At 49.5% G+C, this 19833-nt stretch overlaps 1 long non-coding RNA gene across 1 annotated transcript in view; it reads right to left on the bottom strand.

Annotated features, from left to right (window-relative positions):
* Positions 1-17607, bottom strand: part of LOC134414005 (uncharacterized) — a 29470-nt gene extending 11863 nt beyond the window's left edge. The window contains exons 1-2 of the long non-coding RNA XR_010026635.1: positions 17510-17607; positions 15198-15333 (exon numbers count right to left, since the gene is read on the bottom strand). This is a non-coding gene — a long non-coding RNA (uncharacterized LOC134414005). The remainder of the gene's footprint in view (positions 1-15197; positions 15334-17509) is intronic.
* Positions 17608-19833: the final 2226 nt, after the last annotated feature.

The following is a 19833-nucleotide window of genomic DNA, read 5'->3' as shown; positions in this document are numbered from 1 at the left end:
CAGCTTCTGCAGTGGAAAGTTGAAAATGCCCTTTTATTTGCAGTTGTTACACTGAAATAACAGCCATGTAACCTTGTCCCAGCCTTGGAACAGAAATCAGCTTGCAGAGGAAGCCTGAGGGAGCGCGACCCTGAGCTGCAGGCTCGAGGGCAGGAGGGTGGCTCTGCTCTGCCACGGATTCTGCCCTTGCAGGAGAACTAAATCACTACAGCAGCCAGAAATGTCCCTCGGGAAGGAAATCCTCTCAAAGATAAATCAATAACTCAGTGTAATTTTAGTATGCAGCCAAGAGAATTTACGTTGCCACGAAGGCTGAGAGCTCTGCCACAGAGACAGAAGCACAGCATCATCAAACAGCCCTGCAGCAGACCCTGCACAGAGCACGGGCTCTGGGTGTTCACTGCCAAGCCACGAGGCTGGGCTCTGCATTTTGGGACCCCACAGACCCAAATCACAGGGACAGCAGCAGGGATGTGGTCCAGCCAAACTCCCTTGGGACAAACCAACCTTTCCCTTTTCTCCTCTGCAGCAGCAAGGCTGCAATCATGGCAGTGCTGGCAAACACTCCAGATCCTGCAGGGTGAGACACACAAAGCTCAGCTAAACCAGGCTCAGGAGCAGAGGGGGAGTGCTCCAGCCACAGCCCCCATCCCTGGCCAGGGGTTCCCACCAGCCAAGTCACCCACAAAACAGCACAACAAGGATGTGCTCCAGCCCCCAGTGATTAATGAGACTGCAATTTATGTAATAACATTAATGCTAAGTACACTCGGAGCAGTAAGTTCAAGGGAAGTGATGACACTGTAGAGGACAGTTCAACACTGAGCAGTAACTCCAGCAAAAAGGGGGGAGAAAAAAAAAGCCCCTAATTATTCAGTAGCTCTTCTCCCAGATTCTCAGGGTCAGCTTGGAGGAGAAGGTGGCCTGAATTATATTTTCGTTTCCAGAACATCAACAGAATTGCTAAGTGAGTTCCAGCAGCAGTGTCAGAGCCTGCCCATTGTTATGGGTGCCAGCCCTGTCCCTCCCTGGCTCTGCCGTGTCTCCTGCCAGTGCTGCCACCACCGAGCCCTGCCACCCCGGGGACATAGGACCAGCTCCTGTGGCAGTGCTTGTCCTGGTCCCCAGCACGGACAGACAAACTGCAACAACCAGTTCCTCAGAAGCCAGGTGTAGCCTCCATGTGTGAAGGTGCAGGAGCCTGTCCAGGATAAGCCTGAGGAGCAAACAGCCCAGTCCAGCCAGCAGAGGTTTGTGCACACCCAGCCCTCTCCAGAGTGCCTGTTGGCACAGTCACAGCCCCTGGCAGATGTGGAGCCTGTGCCAGGGCATGCAGAGCTGGGAAGGACTGTGCCCACACACACACAGAGCTCTTCCCCTGTACACTCACCTGGAGCCATGGAAGCATTTTGGAGCACCCGTGCTGGCCACAGTCCTGTCACTCCTCACAGGTTCCTCTGGTGCCAACAAGCTCTCACACAGATTGTGCCATCAGTGCTGATGTGCTCCAAGAGCCTCAGTCTGCAAATCCAGCTTTACAGCAGTTACCAATGCACACTGGGCTTCTGCATTGCTTCATTGAGACTTGAACCTTTACAGGGGCCTGGAGTGCCAGGACACAGGGAATGGCTTCCACTGCCAGAGGGCAGGGATGGATGGGATATTGGGAATCAGGAATTGTTCCCTGGGAGGGTGGCCAGGCCCTGGCACAGGGTGCCCAGAGCAACTGGGGCTGCCCCTGGATCCCTGGCAGTGCCCAGGGCCAGGCTGGACACTGGGGCTTGGAGCAGCCTGGGATGGTGGAAGGTGTCCCTGCCATGGCAGGGGATTGGAATTGGATGAGTTCAAGGCTCCCTTCCAACCCAAACCATTCTGGGATCCAATGACTCTGCACCTCTGAAATGCTGAGATCTGCCTGCAGAGCTGCCCCAAGGGCCAAGGTCAGTGCTGGAAGCTAAAGGTGCATTATGACCACCCCACACAAAGCCAGGACAATGACTTGTTTTGCTCCTACAACACAGAACATGAAGCTGCCTGAAAAGCCAGGGCAGAAGAACTCTGCAAAGATTACACAAAAGAGGAGACCCCACAAGCCTCATGTGACCCCTGTGTCTGATTGAAAACCAAACTGAATTAAATGAGAAGTCACAAGATTGGTGTCTCAGGATTGCACTCAGAGCTCTCCTGGTGCCTTCCACGCTCAGCAGCCGCATCCAGCAACAGGGAACATGCAGAAGGCAACTCAGTGATGATTAGGAAGACACATATGAAGTTATCCACCACAGAACAACCTGTGTGCACCTACATGTCCTGCAGTACAATCAGAAATCAATAACAAGATGCAGAAACCCTCAACCACTCAGTAAAATATGAAGAACAATTGTAATATTGATTTTAAAGCACCACTGTAAAGACAGTTGAGAAGAAGCCTGAGAAAGCAAAGCAAAATGCCTGAATTGAAACTTTTTTTTTTCCCTCAGAAAGACATTAATAATGGATTTTAAATGCAAGAAGAAAAACTGAAACCCACACCAGACTGTCCTGGTAATAACAGCTTTCTGCAAAGCACAGCTATTAATGTAACAGGGATATCCATCAATCAAGCACACAGAAAGTACTTTGAGAGCTAAAAAATGAGCATGCAAACATCTGCATTTGGCAACTTAAATTTTGCCTTTAAGCATAAGGAACATAATAAATTATCAGGAGGTTGGGCTTGAACTTGTTTTCCTCCATCCTGGACCTAAATGCTGAGGATAAGGATGAGGGTACACAAACATGCTGCTGCTGAGATTTGTCATGACAAAAAGTGGGCGAAAGGAGCACAATTTCATTTGTGTTTTCATTTGAGAACACTGGTGCAAGAGGACACCAAGCAGGGGTGTAGCATCTCCCTGTGTGCAGTTCAGGGAGCTCCTGTGAACCCTTTTCCACCTCTAGCATCCTCAGCACATCCAAGACTGCTGGGGTGGCCCCACAGTGGAGTGACAAATGTGCCAGTGTGCTCCAACATGCCCATGGCTCCCCCCTCACCCAGCTGCTTCCCTGCTCCCCGTGGAGCTGTGGTGATTTTGGCAACTCCTCAGTCCCTCAGTGTTCTCTTCAACCATCACATCACACCTGGGGTCCATCCACGCAGCCAAGCACTGCCTGGGGTGTCCCAGCAATCCCAGAAAAGCTGGATTGGCACCAGGGGAATGGCTGCAGAAAGCAGCTGGGGTGTCCCCACGCCTCCAGTGTCTCCCCCCTTGTAAAATACAGCAGGTCAGAGCAAGTGCTGGAGATAATGAACACAATTTATGGATTCCAGCACAGGAGGCTGCAGGCATGGCTGCAACTAAGTCTTAATAAATTCTGAAGAATGACACCATAAAATGGCATTTTGGAAGGCTGTATTTATTGTCTCCCCATGCTTCCGTCTCCAAGGTGCCACGTTACACTTAATAACAGTTTTCTCCCCAGCTGCCAGTGCTGCAAACCCTGACAGGCTAATGGTCGGGCCAGCCCTCCCCAAACACACACATCTCACCCAGTACACAGCTTCCATGGCAGGAACAGGCAAAAAGGATTAAACCAGTGCTGCCCAGCTGCTGTCCAGCCTGTCCCCTCCGTGCTGGCTCTGCAGGGCTCCCTGCCACGCAGCAGGACAGGAGTTCTGTCCCTGGAAGTGATGCAGAGGAGGAGCAGCTGCTGTAGGGTGGTACCTGCATGCCCAGTGTCCTGCTGGGACAGGAGCATCCCTGCCCTGCCCTGCTGGGAACACCAAGGCCCTGCCAGCAGAGCAGCCCTACCTGAAACTGCTGCCTGCTGACACAGCAAGCTCTGGGCAAGGCACCAGCACAGCCCTGGGGGGAACCATGGGGAACCAGGGATCCTTATGGAGAACCAGAGATCCTCATGGAAGACCATGGAGAGCCAGAGATCCTCGTGGAAAACCATGGAGAACCAGAGATCCTCAAGGAAGACCATGGAGAACGAGAGATCCTCAAGGAGAACCATAGAGAACCAGAGATCCTCAAGGAGAACCATAGAAAACCAGAGGACCCCTGGTTCCTGGTGCCAGAAGGGCAGGAAACCTCCCCATTCAGCATTCCCACCTCCCCTACCACTGCAGTGTGCACTTCCATGGTTCCATATTTAGCTTTTGGGCCACGCATACAGTTTTTCTGGAGCATAATCTCCACTGAGTTTCTTGCTCTCCCTGCTGGTGTAGAGTTCTAAGCCTGCAAGAAAATCACTTTGAGCTTCAGGCAGTACCGTAGGTGTGGATGAAGACTTGACAAGTATAAAGATGCTGCTGTTCCATCCCTGCCTGTATCACCTGCACTGCAGAAGGCACAAAAAAAAATCATGTGAACCATCTTTAGTTCTCTTCAGAATACAAAAAGGTAACAAAAACCCCCAAATTCACATATATCAGTTTATCAAGTACAGCAAGCCATACAAACAGGAGTGCAGGTGTGTTTGGCACTCACAGTGGATGGAGATGAGTGTGAACATCTCCTCACCCAGTGTCCCCCCTCTGGCCTCCATGTCCCTCCCCTCTTTCCAGCTGACAGCCACCAGCTCTCCTCAGCAGCCTGGCTCTGCTCCTCCTCCAGGACAAGTCCTTTCCCCTTCAGAAAGCAAACCAAAGGTTTAGAGAGCATCTGAAGAGATCAGTGTGTGGAAGGATGATGAAACAAGAGTCAAGTGAAAGCCCCTTGGCTTCTCTTCCAGCAAAGGCTCTGCCCTCATGGACCCCCTTCCCTGCAGCCTCTGGCTCCCGGCTCCAGCCCTCTGGACCGCAGCTCCCCAGCAGCTCAGACATTTCCTGCTGCCTCTTTTCAGAGGAGCCCTTTCTGTGCTTGCCCTGCTCAGACTGCAGCTGATGTTAGTGGGGCAGCAGTCAGCACCACCACCAGGGCTTGCAGCCCTCTGTGAAGCCCCCGTGAGATTTTCTGTCTCAAAAAAGGCACTGCCAGACAGTCCCAGATAGCTGAGCCCAGAAACACCTCTGGGATCAACCTCTGCTCCAGCAGTGTCCCCTCCAGCCCTAGGGCTGTGCTCAGGTGGGTCTGGGATGTCCCAGGACTCCATCACCTCTCTTGTGGAGATGGCCTGCTCCAGCCACCCTGCAGTAACCATTTTTCTGTGTTTAAGCAGTGTTTTCTGTATGTTTTGCTGCTGGGATGGCAGCACAGCCAGTGGGGCAGCAGCCACTCATCCAGCATTTCCTCAGACAGTCTATAAATACCTGTACTCCACCTGTAAAACCCATCACCATGTGCACCCCCCTTACAGCTCCAGCTAATGTGGGGGCCTGAGTTAACTTATGTATTGCAAATATATGTATGGCAGTGAAAGATCTTTGTATTGTATTAGTGACCCTGCCCTGATTCTAGTTATTGTAAATGGGCTGCAGCTGTGATGTCCTTGATTGGGCAGCAGCTGTAGCCCATGGAGGTAGCTGAGATAAAAGGGGCGGGGTGGTCAGGGAGAGCCTGGGAGAGGAGCCCTGACCGAGAAGCAACAACACCACTGCTGTGAAGATCTGCCATGAGAAAGCCACCCAGAAGGTATGAGGCTCTGGAAATATAATTGTACAGCAATATGAATACAACACCACTGCTGTGAAGATCTGCCGTGAGAAGACCATTGAGAGAAGGTATGAGACTCAGGAAATATAATTATGCAACAATATGAATACAACATCTGGGGACCCCGACGTGATTAAGAACATGCAGCCAAGGAAAGAAGGTGTGGAATCCCCCGGACAGCTGCGAGCTGTGGCAGCCTGAGAGCTGGGACTATAGAAGTAAAGACAGCTGTGAGCTGTGGCAGCGTGAGAGCTGGGACAGGTATGTGTGTGGCAGCCTGAGAGCTGGGACTATAGAAGTAAAGATAGCTGTGAGCTGTGGCAGCCTGAGAGCTGGGACAGATATGTGTGTGGCAGCCTGAGAGCTGGGACAGATATGTGTGTGTGGCAGCCTGAGAGCTGGGACAGATATGTGTGTGTGGCAGCCTGAGAGCTGGGACAGATATGTGTGTGTGGCAGCCTGAGAGCTGGGACAGATATGTGTGTGTGGCAGCCTGAGAGCTGGGACAGATATGTGTGTGTGGCAGCCTGAGAGCTGGGACAGATATGTGTGTGTGGCAGCCTGAGAGCTGGGACAGATATGTGTGTGTGGCAGCCTGAGAGCTGGGACAGATATGTGTGTGTGGCAGCCTGAGAGCTGGGACAGATGTGTGTATGGCAGCCTGAGAGCTGGGACAGATATGTGTATGGCAGCCTGAGAGTTGGGACAGATATGTGTATTGTAGTTGTAGGGTTGCTAGAAGTAAAAGGAAAAAAAAAAAAAAAAAGAAGGAAAAAAAAAAGAAAAAAAAAGAAAAAAAGAAAAAAAGAAAAAAAAGAAAAAAGAGAAAAAAAAAAAGAAAAAAAAGGAGGATATGTATATATTCTATGTATGAGCTGTGGCAGCCAGAGAGCTGGGACTAGACAGCTGCGAGCTGTGGCAGCCTGAAAGCTGGGACAAAAATGTCTATGGTAATTGTAAAATTGGTAAAAGTAAAGGGGGAAATGTGGGGGCCTGAGTTAACTTATGTATTGTAAATATATGTATGGCAGTGAAAGATCTTTGTATTGTATTAGTGACCCTGCCCTGATTCTAGTTATTGTAAATGGGCTGCAGCTGTGATGTCCTTGATTGGGCAGCAGCTGTAGCCCATGGAGGTAGCTGAGATAAAAGGGGGCGGGGTGGTCAGGGAGAGCCTGGGAGAGGAGCCCTGACCGAGAAGCAACAACACCACTGCTGTGAAGATCTGCCATGAGAAAGCCACCCAGAAGGTATGAGGCTCTGGAAATATAATTGTACAGCAATATGAATACAACACCACTGCTGTGAAGATCTGCCGTGAGAAGACCATTGAGAGAAGGTATGAGACTCAGGAAATATAATTATGCAACAATATGAATACAACAAGCTAATCCAGATACAGCCAGGGATAACAATTTTTTTGTGTATTATCTGGTGAAGAACAGACAGATAACTGTAATTAGTAGCACCCTGGTTAGGTGAAATGATAGTGTAATTAATGAAGATCAGGTAGGCTTTGTTTCAGATAAGGAAAGCAGCAGATTCTATCAAAATGTAAATGCAGCTCAAAATCCAGCCTCAGTGATCACTTAGAGGTGCTTTTAGAAACACCACCAGCCTGAGATGCAGAGGTTTTGCTTGGGCTGAATGACACATCCGGAAAATAAACCCTGGTCCAGGGCTAACATGTAAATTGTTGATTAGATCTATTTATTCACACCCCGCAGTGATGGGGGAGACTTGCAGCTCCCTGCTCCTCCTCTGGCTTTGCAGGATCACTGTTATTGCTGCTTGCAAGGACTCTGCAACCACGGGAGCTCTCCAGCAGCGGAACAGCAGCAATTCCAAGTGACAGGCTGCACACATCAATTCTGTATTCACATAACATCCTGTCACAAGTGAATGACCCAAGCAAAACTTCCTGCAGTCTGAAGGATCAGGCAGAAAAATCAGAAGAGAGGAGCCTGAGTCTTTTCAATCAGAAATGTTGTCCCTCATTAGAATTTCCAACACCACCACCCTTACTCCTTCCAAAATGTAAACACATAATAAAAAATTAAACGTTAATCTGGCATGGAAGAGTTCTTTCAATAAATGGGAATTAGCTGTACAAAAAATCAGGACAGACCCAAGGAGATTACATTTCCTTCCCCAGCTTTTGCTGGTAAAGCAGGGCTGGAAAAACAGAGCCATATTTATTTTTTAGCTAGGAAGCTTCCTCAGGATGCCAAAGGAAGCAGCTTCAGTAAAGCAGAGCCATTTATCTCAGTGTGCATTCAAGTAAAAACAAATGCAAAACCAGCTTCTAGACCTCAAGGAGCATCAAATACCTTTTTAATTTATGTCCCAAATTCCCTGCAGATTCTGAAATGAACAGAGGGCAGGGTTCAGAGAAAATGCCTCGCTCAGTCAAGACAGCTGGAGGGATATTCTGAGTTTTCCTCAGAGGAGAAGGTGCTTTTGCACCAGAATGGAGCAGGCACAGCACGTGGCTCTGGAAGGATCTGTGGAAAAAGCAGACCTGTTGCATGTGTGACCCTATAAATAAATGTGTGGAAAACTGAATAACTTAGGAAAGAAAAAGGAGAAAAAAAAAAGAAACTGGAGCCCCATCTGAGCAAGAGGACAATTTGCAGGCAAGAGCTGTGAAGGAGCAAGTGAAATATTCCTCACAGGAGCCATCTGACTGTGCTGACTGCTGAAAACCCTCTGGCCTTGTCCCTGCCCGCCCAGAATCAGCTCTGTGGAAGTTTCAGTAAGTCAGGCTTTAACCCACAGGGGAAACTGCAGGGAGGAAGGGCCTGAGCAAGACCATGGAAAACACTCCCTAAATATGGAAAAAGATAATGCTGCAAAACTGTGGGTAAGGGATGTATATGATGCAGACTGAACAGCAAGGAAAAACCAGGGATTAGCCCCTAGAGCCAAGTTCTTTTGTAACAACTGCCACACACATCCCAAGGCCCAAATCCAGCATCTCCTGGAGCATATGGCCACAAGTATCCTGGGAAAAGGGCTCAGAAATGGTCATCCTGGCCACAGGCTCAGACACCTGTGCTCCAGCAAACCTTCAGTCAGGGCAGGGTCTGGGTACAGAGACAGCAATGCCAAAGGGACAGATGTGGAAGGAGGTGGAAAGATGGTGCAACCCCTCAGGGCTGGGGCTGCCTCCTTCACCACCAGCAAATGACAGCAAACACAGGAGAGTGGGCTGAACACACAATGTCTGCAAGATATCTATAGGTCAGGGCCGAATTTATGACATTACAGAATAAAGTTGACAAATTTAGGACAAAAAAATCTCTGCAGGAATGCCTGACCCCAGAGCTGCCAGTCTCTCCCAGAGCGTGTGGTCAGTCACATCCTGCAGCAAAAACCAAACACTGCAGTGCCTGTCCCACACAAGATCACACATTTGAAGCCTGAGGCAGTTGCTGTGATTGTTTGATCAAACCTTCAGAACTGTTTCAGTGACCCTGGGACCCAAGTCCCATGTTTTGAAAACATATTCCCCCAGGAATTTCCCATTTCCCAAGGAAAATGTTGGAGCTTTGGGCCTGCTGTGGCTTGCTGGCTTTGGAAGGAGGAGAGATGCTAGCCAGACTGGAAATTCAAGATAACCAAGGCTGGAGGCACTGCCAAAACATTTCAGAGGAGGGAAAACATTTTTTTTCCAAAGCACTGTTACAAGCTTGAAATAAATGTGCAGACTGTTAGATAAAGAGAGAGATAAAAATAGGCCTGTTATTAAATACCTCTTCTTTAATGAGGTTCATCCTTCTAAACAGCCACTCGAAGGTTATTGGAGCTATTGCAGCAAATCCAGCCTACTTGCACATAAAAACCAGAGCAAGATATTCCTCATCACCCAGCACACATTTGAGCACCTCTCAGCAGCTCACAGGCTCACGGCATTCCCAGCTTGGCAGGGAGGAGATAAAAGCAAGGAATGAGAGATGTCTTCCCTGGGAAACAGTCTCTCTTCCTTCAAAGCACTTTTCCCCCACCAAACAATGTACATTTAACCACGGGAATGGATCCCACTGCTGATGTCTGCTGCTATTACACCACCAGCAGCCTGAGCATCATTAAAGTGAAGTTTGAAATTATTCTGAAAGCTGCAACTTAACCTCCTCCTGTTGCACTAAAACCACTGCTTGACTCTCAGCACCTCATCCCCTGGTTTATGGCCACTCCTGACCACCTGGAATACCCTGCAGGGCTCAGAATTCCACAAACCACTAGCAGGAGTCATGGCTTGGCTCATGGAAACACAGCCCTGCACCCTTGTTTTGGCAGTGCCCACAGCCTAGCCCATGGCTCTGTGTTACAGAAGCTCAGATTTTATTCTGGCTGCTCAGAAGCACAGTTAGTTTTTGGCAGAAGGAGCATCCCTGCAGAAGTCTTTTGTAACCAGTTTGAAACCAGAACATCATGGCCAGCAAGGGACAGGACTGACCTGACACACCAAAAACCCACCCCAAGCCCACTCTGCTACTTAACCTGAGCAAGCATTGTAGGGCTTTTCCTCACCACACCAGTGCTGCCAGGACACTGCCACTTCTGCACATGACAGAAGAGAAGTTTTACCTGCATTTGGGGAGCAAAAGCTGGCTCCCAATTCATGGAATTGGGGGTCCCAATTCTGTACAGAAATGCTGAAACCAAGCTGCAGGACAGGACACACTTGTGCTGTCTCCCTGACCAGAGCTGGCATCCTTCAAACACATCCTCCTGCTGGAGCAGGGGGCTGGGAACCCCTGTCTGCTCACTGTCCCAGCATCTCCTGAGCCCCAGTCCTGTCCTCTCACCAACAGCTGGAGGGAAACACCACTGTCCCTCTTACCCAGACCAGGACCAGGGCATGGAGGGTGTGCTTGGTGAGCCCCACCTGCCTGGCACTGCCCCACACGCCAGGCAGGAGCAGCACCTGGAGCTTCAGCCCTGGCACTTCTGCCAAGGACTTGGAATTAGGCACAAGTGTTAGGGACACTGTGCTGCCGGTGATGTGAGGATGAGGGGCAAAGGAAAGCTCACAAGGGTAGGAAGCTGAGAGAGGAGCCCATGAAGGCAGCTGGCAATAAAAAGGACAGGCAGGAGACAAATTAAGGAGATGGAAAGCCTCCTATGCTAGAAGTCAGATTGAAAACAAGTAGAGGGAGAACTACCAGGGACTATAACTCAGCTTCCAAGCACTGAACATTTGCTCTCAAGGCAGCCTGGCCTTTCCTACCTGCTGGAATCATCCTCCAGCTCTCCTGTTGCTGGCCAGACAAGATTATAACAACTCCAGAGTCGAGATTCCTCCCATCTGCACATCACTAACAAGTCATTTTATAAAGAAACGTGGAGAAGAAGCATTTCATCTAGTATAGATGAGGTTTTTAAAATTCCATTTGCCTTCCCTCTGTATGCAAAACCATGCTGATCTGATGAGGCTCCTATTTCCTGGATTAGACATGTCAAACTTTGCAAAAACGAGCACACCCTGGTGGTTTCACTCTGTATTTCACAGCCCTCTCTTGACTGTGCTGCCATAAATATTTCAGAGACCTGCCCACCACTGTCTCAGTTAGGTCTGGGTGAGTGAGAAGCCAATGGTTTGGACAGTGATGAATTCAGCAGAGCAATTAGCAAGAGTTGTTGCAGCTCAGGACATCCCAGCGAGCAGCAGGAGCAGACAAGGTGTGAGGGGACCCTCAGCAGCAGCCAGGTCACCCCCACGGGCTGTGGCACAGGCCTGGCACAGATCCTGCTGCCTCCTGCCTCCCCTGCCTCAGGAACCCCCTGTCAGCCAAATCAGTGCTGCCTCATTTGGCCACTGGAATCCCCTGGAGGACAGACTGGCAGTGAAACTGGGCCGAGGTACTGCCCATCCTCAGCCCTGTCCTTGCACAACAAGCCCTTCAAAGCAGCCCTGAAAACGCCTCCCTGCCGTGGCTGCCTGCAGAACTGGGCTCCCACAGGTGTAAAACCTTGTTTGAGCAGCAAATGAGACGGGAGAAGACCTGTGACAAGCAGGAGCAGCAAAGGCAGCCTGAGGATCCTTGGGAGCTGCAGCCATGGATATTTAAATGCCAAGCAATGTATCACTGGCTCCCTGCTGAACATGAGATGGTTTCATCTTTGCAGAAGCAGCACCAACAGCATGCTCACATCACCTTCACTCTGGCAGCCTGACCAGCAGCAGCAGCTGTGGCTCCTTGGTTTTTAACTGGGAAATCATTGGGCACTGCAGAAAATTACTCTGGGCAGCACAAACAGTGGGGAGTCACTGCAGGTTCAGCTCTGCAAGGCAGAGCTTTAACCACAGCTGAAGGTGCAGGCCAGCTGAGCTCCCTGCTCTGCCCTGAGACATCCATCCAAAGCCCAGAGAGATCCACGCTGCACCGTGCCAGTCACAGTGCCAGGCTCTGCTCCATCCCTCCAGTCTGCAGGGAGCTGCTCTGCAGCAAAGGCAGCCTCCGTGCCCCACTGCTGCCTCTCTGCAGAGCAATCTGTAAATATTTTGATATTTGGGCAGTGGAGGTTCTCACTTGTCCATCTGGATTGGAAACTGGACTCATTAACTCCCAACTGTCAGCCGGAAAAGCTGCCAGAGGGTTTCTGCCACATTAGGGAGCAGCAAAGGACTGCTGCCACAGGGATGGGCAGAGCAGAGCCCTGTGCAGCTCCAGCTCTCCACTCATCACTGCTGGGGGGCGATTAATGCCCTTTTCCTTTCCCAATTAAACCCCTGCCTCTAATATCCTTGCTCTGAATCTTCACAGCAAACTCTTCCCAGAGGAGCCACTGCTGCGTGGAAAATTTCCCACCACTGCTGGGTGGAAAATCTGCTGCTCAGTGATACAACTAGATGGCCACAGAAATCCAACTTCCAATCATCATCAGGAATGCTGAACAAAATATTGGGAAATTTGGTGCCCAAATAACAAAAGTAAAATATGCTCCAGCTCCCAAGGGTACTGTCACATGGAGAAAGTGTATTCTGAAAGAAAAAAGACTGCAGAGGAAGCACAACTTCAAACAAACTCTGTTACCTGACCATGAGGAGTCAGAGCAGGGGTGTGAACCTTCATTCAGAGGAAACAGCAATCCCACTCACTAAACCCCAAAAAACCTCCAGGTTCCTGTGGACTCCAACCATGGACAGAAGGAAAAGCCCCACAGATGATGCCCAAAAGTCTAAGAGCAGAGGTGCTAGAAGCCTCTCTGGGGCACACATCTCCCTTCAGTCTGAGCCTGCACCTGGTGCATTATTTAGTGCCAAGTGAGAAAGAAGCAATGCCTAACGAAGTGTTAAAAGGCTTTGGGAAGTTTCACCAACCTTTCCAGAGCCGTCAGCTCCAGCTGCCTGGCAGAAAAGACAACTGATCTTGCTTCCAAATTACAGGCAGCACAGCTCTTAGGGCAACTGTCTCTCTGTGTTTGCATCCAGCCACCTCCAGCAGCTTGAAGTGTGCTCAAAGTGCAAGGAAGCACTTGATCAAAATCCAGCTCACACTGTAGACAGCGAGGAACAAGCGCCCAAAGCATTACAGACACAACAACAATCGAATTTGGGGAGGGATTTGACAGGTTACAGGTTGATGACACTGCTGCAGTCCGGGTGGAAATGTGGATTGATGCAATTAGCAACAGGGAACTGGAAACTCAGCAGAGGAAAACTGGGAACACATCTATAAAAGATGAGCTGCTGCACCATTGTAGAGAAGCACAAAATCCTGCGTGAGCTCAGAACAGGAACAAGTTGAAAGAGGAGTGAGATGGGGCAAACGCAGCTCCAAGCTCCCTCCCAGTGCTCAGAACTGTAGATCCAAATTCTAAATTCAAACACTTGAATTTGCTTCCCCCAGAGAGACTGGCCTAGTTTGCCACAGGGATACAACGGGAGAGGGAGTGGGGGTGTCCTGGAGACATGGGCAGCAGCAGACAAACCCTGAACCCAGCCAGGCTCTGCTCAGCTGCCAGTGAGTGCAGCCACATGGAAAATATGGCAAGATGCAGAACCAGTGGGATGGACACGCTGCCAAGTTGTGTGGCTCTGCTGCAGCACCAAAAGGTGAATCCCTGTGCAGCCACAGCAGCAGCTGTGCCAGGTCAGCTCCCTGCCAGCCAGAGCTGAGCTCACACTGGGAAAGTGTGGCCAGAGGCTACAGGGATGGGCTCATGCTGGCAGCAGGGCCCCAGCCTTGGCTAACACGTGCTGAAGGTGTCAGTGCCAGTCCTCACAGGGATTTCACTGCAGAAGAACCCCAGGAGACAGAAACCCAGGCTGGCAGCAGGAGACCAAGGCCGGCTCCTCTTTGTGCCACGTCCCCAGTGCTGGGGTCTGTAGCAGTCAGAACATGAGGCAGGACACCATTTAAGTCTTTACAAGAGTACCCAAAATTACTCTCCTCTGTGAATACTGACAAGCTCTCCACTTCCACAAGCCCTTCACTGCATGTGCCCAACATGGAATAACTACAAAAATGAAGCGGAATAAGGCACCTGAGCAGTGGAGAAGGTGCTTGTGAACAAACCCTGCAATGAGGTTTCTAATGATTGTACATACATGTTCTGCTCCAACAAAGCTGGTGGGGATCTGCCAGGCTGAATAATGAGCAGGGACACCACACGCCTTCCATACATAATGGTACAGAAATGGAATATAAGTATATACTGCAGCTCTGTGGAACGCAGGGGCTTTTGTAGCCATTTATGTTATACAAAGATTTACATTTGGAAAAGTCATTCTGCTATATCTGGCAGAAATTTCAAGACAAATGGAACCCATACTTATTCTTTCAATGATAATACTGAGCACAGGATAAAGCTCTTAAATTCAGAGCACTTTATAAAAATTAATTACTACTTAGTTCACCCTTGTGAGGTGGGAAGGTATTACACCTGCATATACATGAGGACACCAAAGCACAAGTGCATTAAACAGCTCGTTCAGGATCCCCGAGACAGGCTAATTGTTGAGTTATGTAGGCACATGTGCATCTGTGTGTGTTTGAATGGGTTTGGCCCCTCCAGAGCCTTCTCAGCACACAGAGGCCAAGCTGCTCTGCTGGGCTCCTCTCACCACAGAGTCCCAGGCATGTCTAATGAAAGACACCAACCCAAAGAAAGGGAAGAGAGTTTTTGTGGTTTGCACAGATGGAAATAAAAGCTAGCTTTCAAACAGGCGAGGAACAGAAAAGCCATTGTTAAAAAGCTGTGCAGTGCTCGAGTGACAGCTCCTAATCAGCTTGCCACTGAGCAGCGTCACACCGGAGCACAGCAGACCTGGGAATCCACGTGCCAACAAACGTTATAAAACCTGGCCCTTGACAAATGAAGAGAGAAAGGGCTGTGGAGCCAGTGACAGAGACAGCCCCCCACCCACAGGGGGCTGGCAGCCCACTCCTCCTGCTCCAGCGACCTGAAAGCCCTGGAGCAACCTCTCCCCTCCTTGGACGCTTTGCTCACCACCTCCAGTCCCTGCACTGGGTCACCGAGTCCTCCTCTCTGTGTGAGCACCAGCAAAAGCACACATTGTCATGGGAACAAACAGCTCTTGGAGCGTCTGCAGGGCTCCTGTCAGTGCTGGCAGGTGGGTTCCAGAGGCATGCTATAATTAGCAGTTACCTGGACGCAGGGTTTGCCACTGATCCGTGGGGTAAAACACTTCCAGGTCTTCAGGATCAGCATCATCCTCTGTCCCCAGCTCCTTCCCACTGTCATCTTTTATGTCGCTCTCTTCTATTTTTGTAAGGCCAAACTCCTTTTGGAGAGAAGAGATTCAGCTCATTAGCAAATGCATCTGGGTAATTTAGTGCTGGCTAAGAATACAAAATTTTTTCCCTCGCCAGCAGATTTTTTTTTTTTTGATTCTTTCCACATGGTTAAATTTAGATTTAAAGTATATTAAAGGTTAAACATGCATAACTAGCATGACATTTGTGCTGAACAAAGCAACGCAGCTTATTTCCTATTCCAGAGCAGGTTGCAGGTTTCAAACCAGCTCTCACAGAGCCTTACCTGTATTTCAGTCAGAGGCAGGAGCCCTGGCTATTATTAGGGTTGTATAACATTGTAAGACCCCGTTTTTCCTTGCCTAAAAATATGTCAAACTTTTAACTTTTTCAGCTGAAATTTTCCACACAAGTGGAATGCCTCAAGGCTTGTTGGTTGGTTTCGGGTTTGGTGAGTTTTTTTGGGTTTTGTTGGGTTGGGTTTTTTTTTTTTTCTTTTTCTTAAATGCACTTATTTCAGGCTTGGAGAAGATTTCAGCTAAAATAGTTCAACTGTTTCCAAAATAGGACACGGGAAAAAACACACTGAGCTGCCCACATGATACAAATGTGAGGATCCTCTTCTCCACCCTCTTCCAGTGTTCTCCAAGGCTTTTAAAACAATGAGGCAGGGATTTAATCACCACCTCCATGGCAAGTGCAGCACGAGGCTGGCAGAGGTGTGGGAGAGCAGCCAGCACGAGCGGCTCGATGTTACACCAAGGGAAGAACAGCAGGGAAAAAAATCCTTGCTGTGAGGGAAACCTTGGTGTTCAATGGAAAGCCTCCCTAGGGAGCTGGTGGGAGTCACAAAAAACTCTGGAGAGTGCACAGAAATGACCTGTACTCTCACACCAGGCACTGACTCTGGGTCTGGGCTGTTGTGGTTCCAGCAGGAACAGAATGAAGTGGTCCAGGCTCATCATCCCCACAGCTCAGCACCTGCTGAAGGGAATATTTTCAGCTTCTGAGATCACCAATTCAGTCACCACTGAGGAATTTGAGTTAACCACCCTACAGGGAATGATTAGTCCTAATTGTTGGCAATTAAGATGGAGTTACAGCTCACTTCATGAAGTGTTTGGTTCTTAATCCTTAGGATGTTTTCACAGGGAAAAATGTAAGTAAATTCAGAAGTTAACTGGGAAATTCTGGGACACATTCTGCCTTCAGTTCTTCCATTCTTTCGGAAAAAAATGCATGCACATTTTCTGTCAGAATTTGGATGCTCTGCATATAAATATCCGTTTCCAGCCTAGAAGAGTCTTTCTGAGCAACAGAAATGTCAACCTGAGCAAAACACACAGAGTAGCAACAACAGTGTGGATGTGGCACTTGGGGATGTGGGCTGGTGGTGGCCTTGGCAGCACTGGGTTAAAGGTTGTACTCAATGATCACAAAGGTCTCTCCCAACCTACACAATTGCACAATTCCATGATTGTGGTAACACACAAGGAAGGCTGACAAACCTATAGAATGTTCTTATTTCAGCTGTGGAAAGCGACTGCGATTTCAGAAATGCACGAGGAACCAGATCTTAACTCCTGTTTTTGCTGAGTACATCAGGGGCTTGGAATTGTTTAAATTATAACAAATGGTTAAAGCTCAGGAACAATTACATCCATAAAAGCCCAGGTTCTGCAGATGAAAATCAATGTTAACATTTTCTGAGCCAAGACTCAACAGGATTAAAAAAAGAGTGAGTGGAGCAGTTATTACTTAGCTGATTTCCACAGCTCTGTGATTATCCAAGAGGGAGTTAGTGATACAGGCTATTGTAAATTTACCACCAGGCCTCCCAGTGCTGGATCTGTTCAAACACATAATGGAGACAGCTGATGTTTACCAGCTCTGCTCAGGAAAAGTGTGGGGATTAATCGCTCAGTAAGGATAAAAGGATGTGACTTGGTTCATTTAAGTGCTGCTGTCACTGCCTGGCCACAGTTGCTTTGCAATACCCCATTTTCATTAGCATTTCTAGCAAAAACGGGCAGCACCACACAAGCGATTCTTCATTTACACAGAAATCAGCAGAACCCTTTCTGGTTTGTTTTCATAATTCAAGTAGGAGAAAGATATTTCCTAAAGAATAATGGGCATTTCCTTAAAGGCAAAAAGCATCCGTGTTTTATCAGTCTGAAGTCAAGTGGAGCAGCCAAAACTTACAGGCACTCTCTGTCCCAGGCTGGAGCAGGAGAGGAGCACAGAGCCCAGCAGCAGCAGCAGGCTGACCCTGGAGGTGCTGGAGAGGAGCCTGGCCCAAGGAGACACTGCCACCAGCCTGAAATGCAAAGCAAAACAAACCCAACAGTATTTTTCTTTCCATTTTTGCAGGTTTCAGGACTCTTTACACAACACTTTGCCACACAGCGTGGGATCAGGGGTGCGACATGGCAGGAGGCACAACACCTCGAGGTGTGAGCACAGGGACTCGTGGGGCTCACTGCTAATGGGGTTTGTGACAGGAAATGCCAAGAACTCATACTGACCCCACAGGGGATGATATCTCTCCTGGAAAATATGAGGAGACCTGCAAGACTTGTTTAAAATCTCTGTGTCAGTGCCATGGATGACAACTGGAGGGAAAAATAAAAAGCCGTGCAATCCCGTGAAGGCTTTTTATGCCTGTGCCTCATTTTAAGCACTGAAGCATCTGCGTGAATTCAAATTAAACAAAACGACCAGCTGTCCAAGGAGCAGGGGTTCATCTAATGCATATGTAGGTTTTTCTTGAGGAAAACAACATTTTGCAGAGGTCAGCAAGGTTTACTCAGTGGTTCCTACAGCACAAGGCTTTCCCTGCTGCTCAGAGCAGAGGCTCAGCCCAGCCATGGGGCCAGGAGCTGGCTCTGACCATGCTCAGGTGTTCCAGGGAGCAGAGCCATGGCACAGACCCACTCTGATGGGTACAGAGCCACCCTGATGGGTACAGAGCCACCCTGATGGAGCACAGAGCTACCCTGATGGAGCACAGAGCCATCCTGATGGGGTACAGAGCCACCCTGATGGGTATAGAGCCACCCTGATGGGTACAGAGCCACCCTGATGGAGCACAGAGCTACCCTGATGGGGTACCGAGCCACCCTGATGGAGCACAGAGCCATGGCACAGACTCACCCTAATGGAGCACAGAGCCACCCTGATGGGTACAGAGCCACCCTGATGGGGTACAGAGTCACCCTGATGGGTACAGAGCCACCCTGAAGGGGCACAGAGCCACCCTGATGGGTACAGAGTCACCCTGATGGAGCACAGAGCCACCCTGATGGGGCACAGAGCCACCCTGATGGGTACAGAGCCACCCTGATGGGGCACAGAGCACATCACAGGGAAAGGCTGCTGCTGCTGCTGTGGGTGCCAGTGCCCGGGCACAGAGCAGTTGTGCCCACCCTGCATGTGAGCACACACACGTGTGCCCCCAGTGCCTCACACGAGGCTCGGGATCCACCTGCAGCCTTCAGCTCTCTGCTGGGCTAGGGAGTGCAGCAGCCTGCCAGCACACAGGATGCACAAGTATTTCCTTTGATTGGCTCTAAATTTACATGCTGCTAAATTAAACTAAATGAGGTCTTTTGAAAGAAGATAGGACTGATTAGTTCCGTTCAAATACTCCTTCATTACTCATCTCTCCATCAAGTCTGCTCCTACTCCTATCCAGGTTTTAAAGAAGTTCCTCCCCTACACACAGTCCGAAATATTTTGCTTTGCTGTCCATCAGGGTGGCACATCAGATAGCAGAGCTCTCCCTCACTGAAGCAACCACTTTGTGTCCCACAAAGCAGAAAACCTGCTCACAGCAGCACCCACCACCAGCTCCTGGCACCAAAGAGCCTCTGCCCACAGAAGCCTTCAGGGACGTGGAGGGAAGCCTCCTCTCCTTCCACCCTTTCACTGGTACCTTGTCCCTACACTCCACTTTGTTATTTCTTCCTCTCCCTGCTTGGTTTTTGCCAGAAAAGGAAGAGGAAACCAGGAGAGGGACAGAGCAGAGGTAACAGTGCACCTGATGTGCTTCTGCAGCCTCCAAAAACTCCTGAGCCAGGGTCTTCCTGAGCAGCAGCCTCTTCCTTTGAGCCACCTCAACCACATAAACTGGATTTTTCTCATTAATTGGTTTTGGAACAGATCTGGATTTCTGACACCCACAGCATGCCTGAGCAATGAGCATCCCCCTGCTTAACTCACACAGTTCAGGAAAGCATCACCTCCCAGTTCCTACTTCAGTGTCTCCTCTTTCCTAAAGGGTCAAAGAACCACCTCAAGGGCCCACAAGCCCTTATTAAACCACAGCTGGAGTAAAAGAAAAGCTCCCTGTTTTCATAAGCCAACCTGTGGCCAGAGCCTCCAGCTCTCTCCTGGGACATGGCCAAGCAAATCCAGGCTACAACCAACACCCAGGCTCCTGAGCTGGCACACCCAGAGCACAATGCTCAGCCTCAGACTCCCTCTGATCCCAGATCTTGATCCTTGTGCCCTTCTGGACAGTCCCA

The sequence above is a fragment of the Melospiza melodia genome, unplaced genomic scaffold, assembly GCF_035770615.1.
Source record: "Melospiza melodia melodia isolate bMelMel2 unplaced genomic scaffold, bMelMel2.pri scaffold_88, whole genome shotgun sequence".
Lineage (NCBI taxonomy): Eukaryota > Metazoa > Chordata > Aves > Passeriformes > Passerellidae > Melospiza > Melospiza melodia.
The sequence above is the reverse complement of the archived record's forward strand: the minus strand, read 5'-3'. Positions and strand labels throughout refer to the sequence as shown.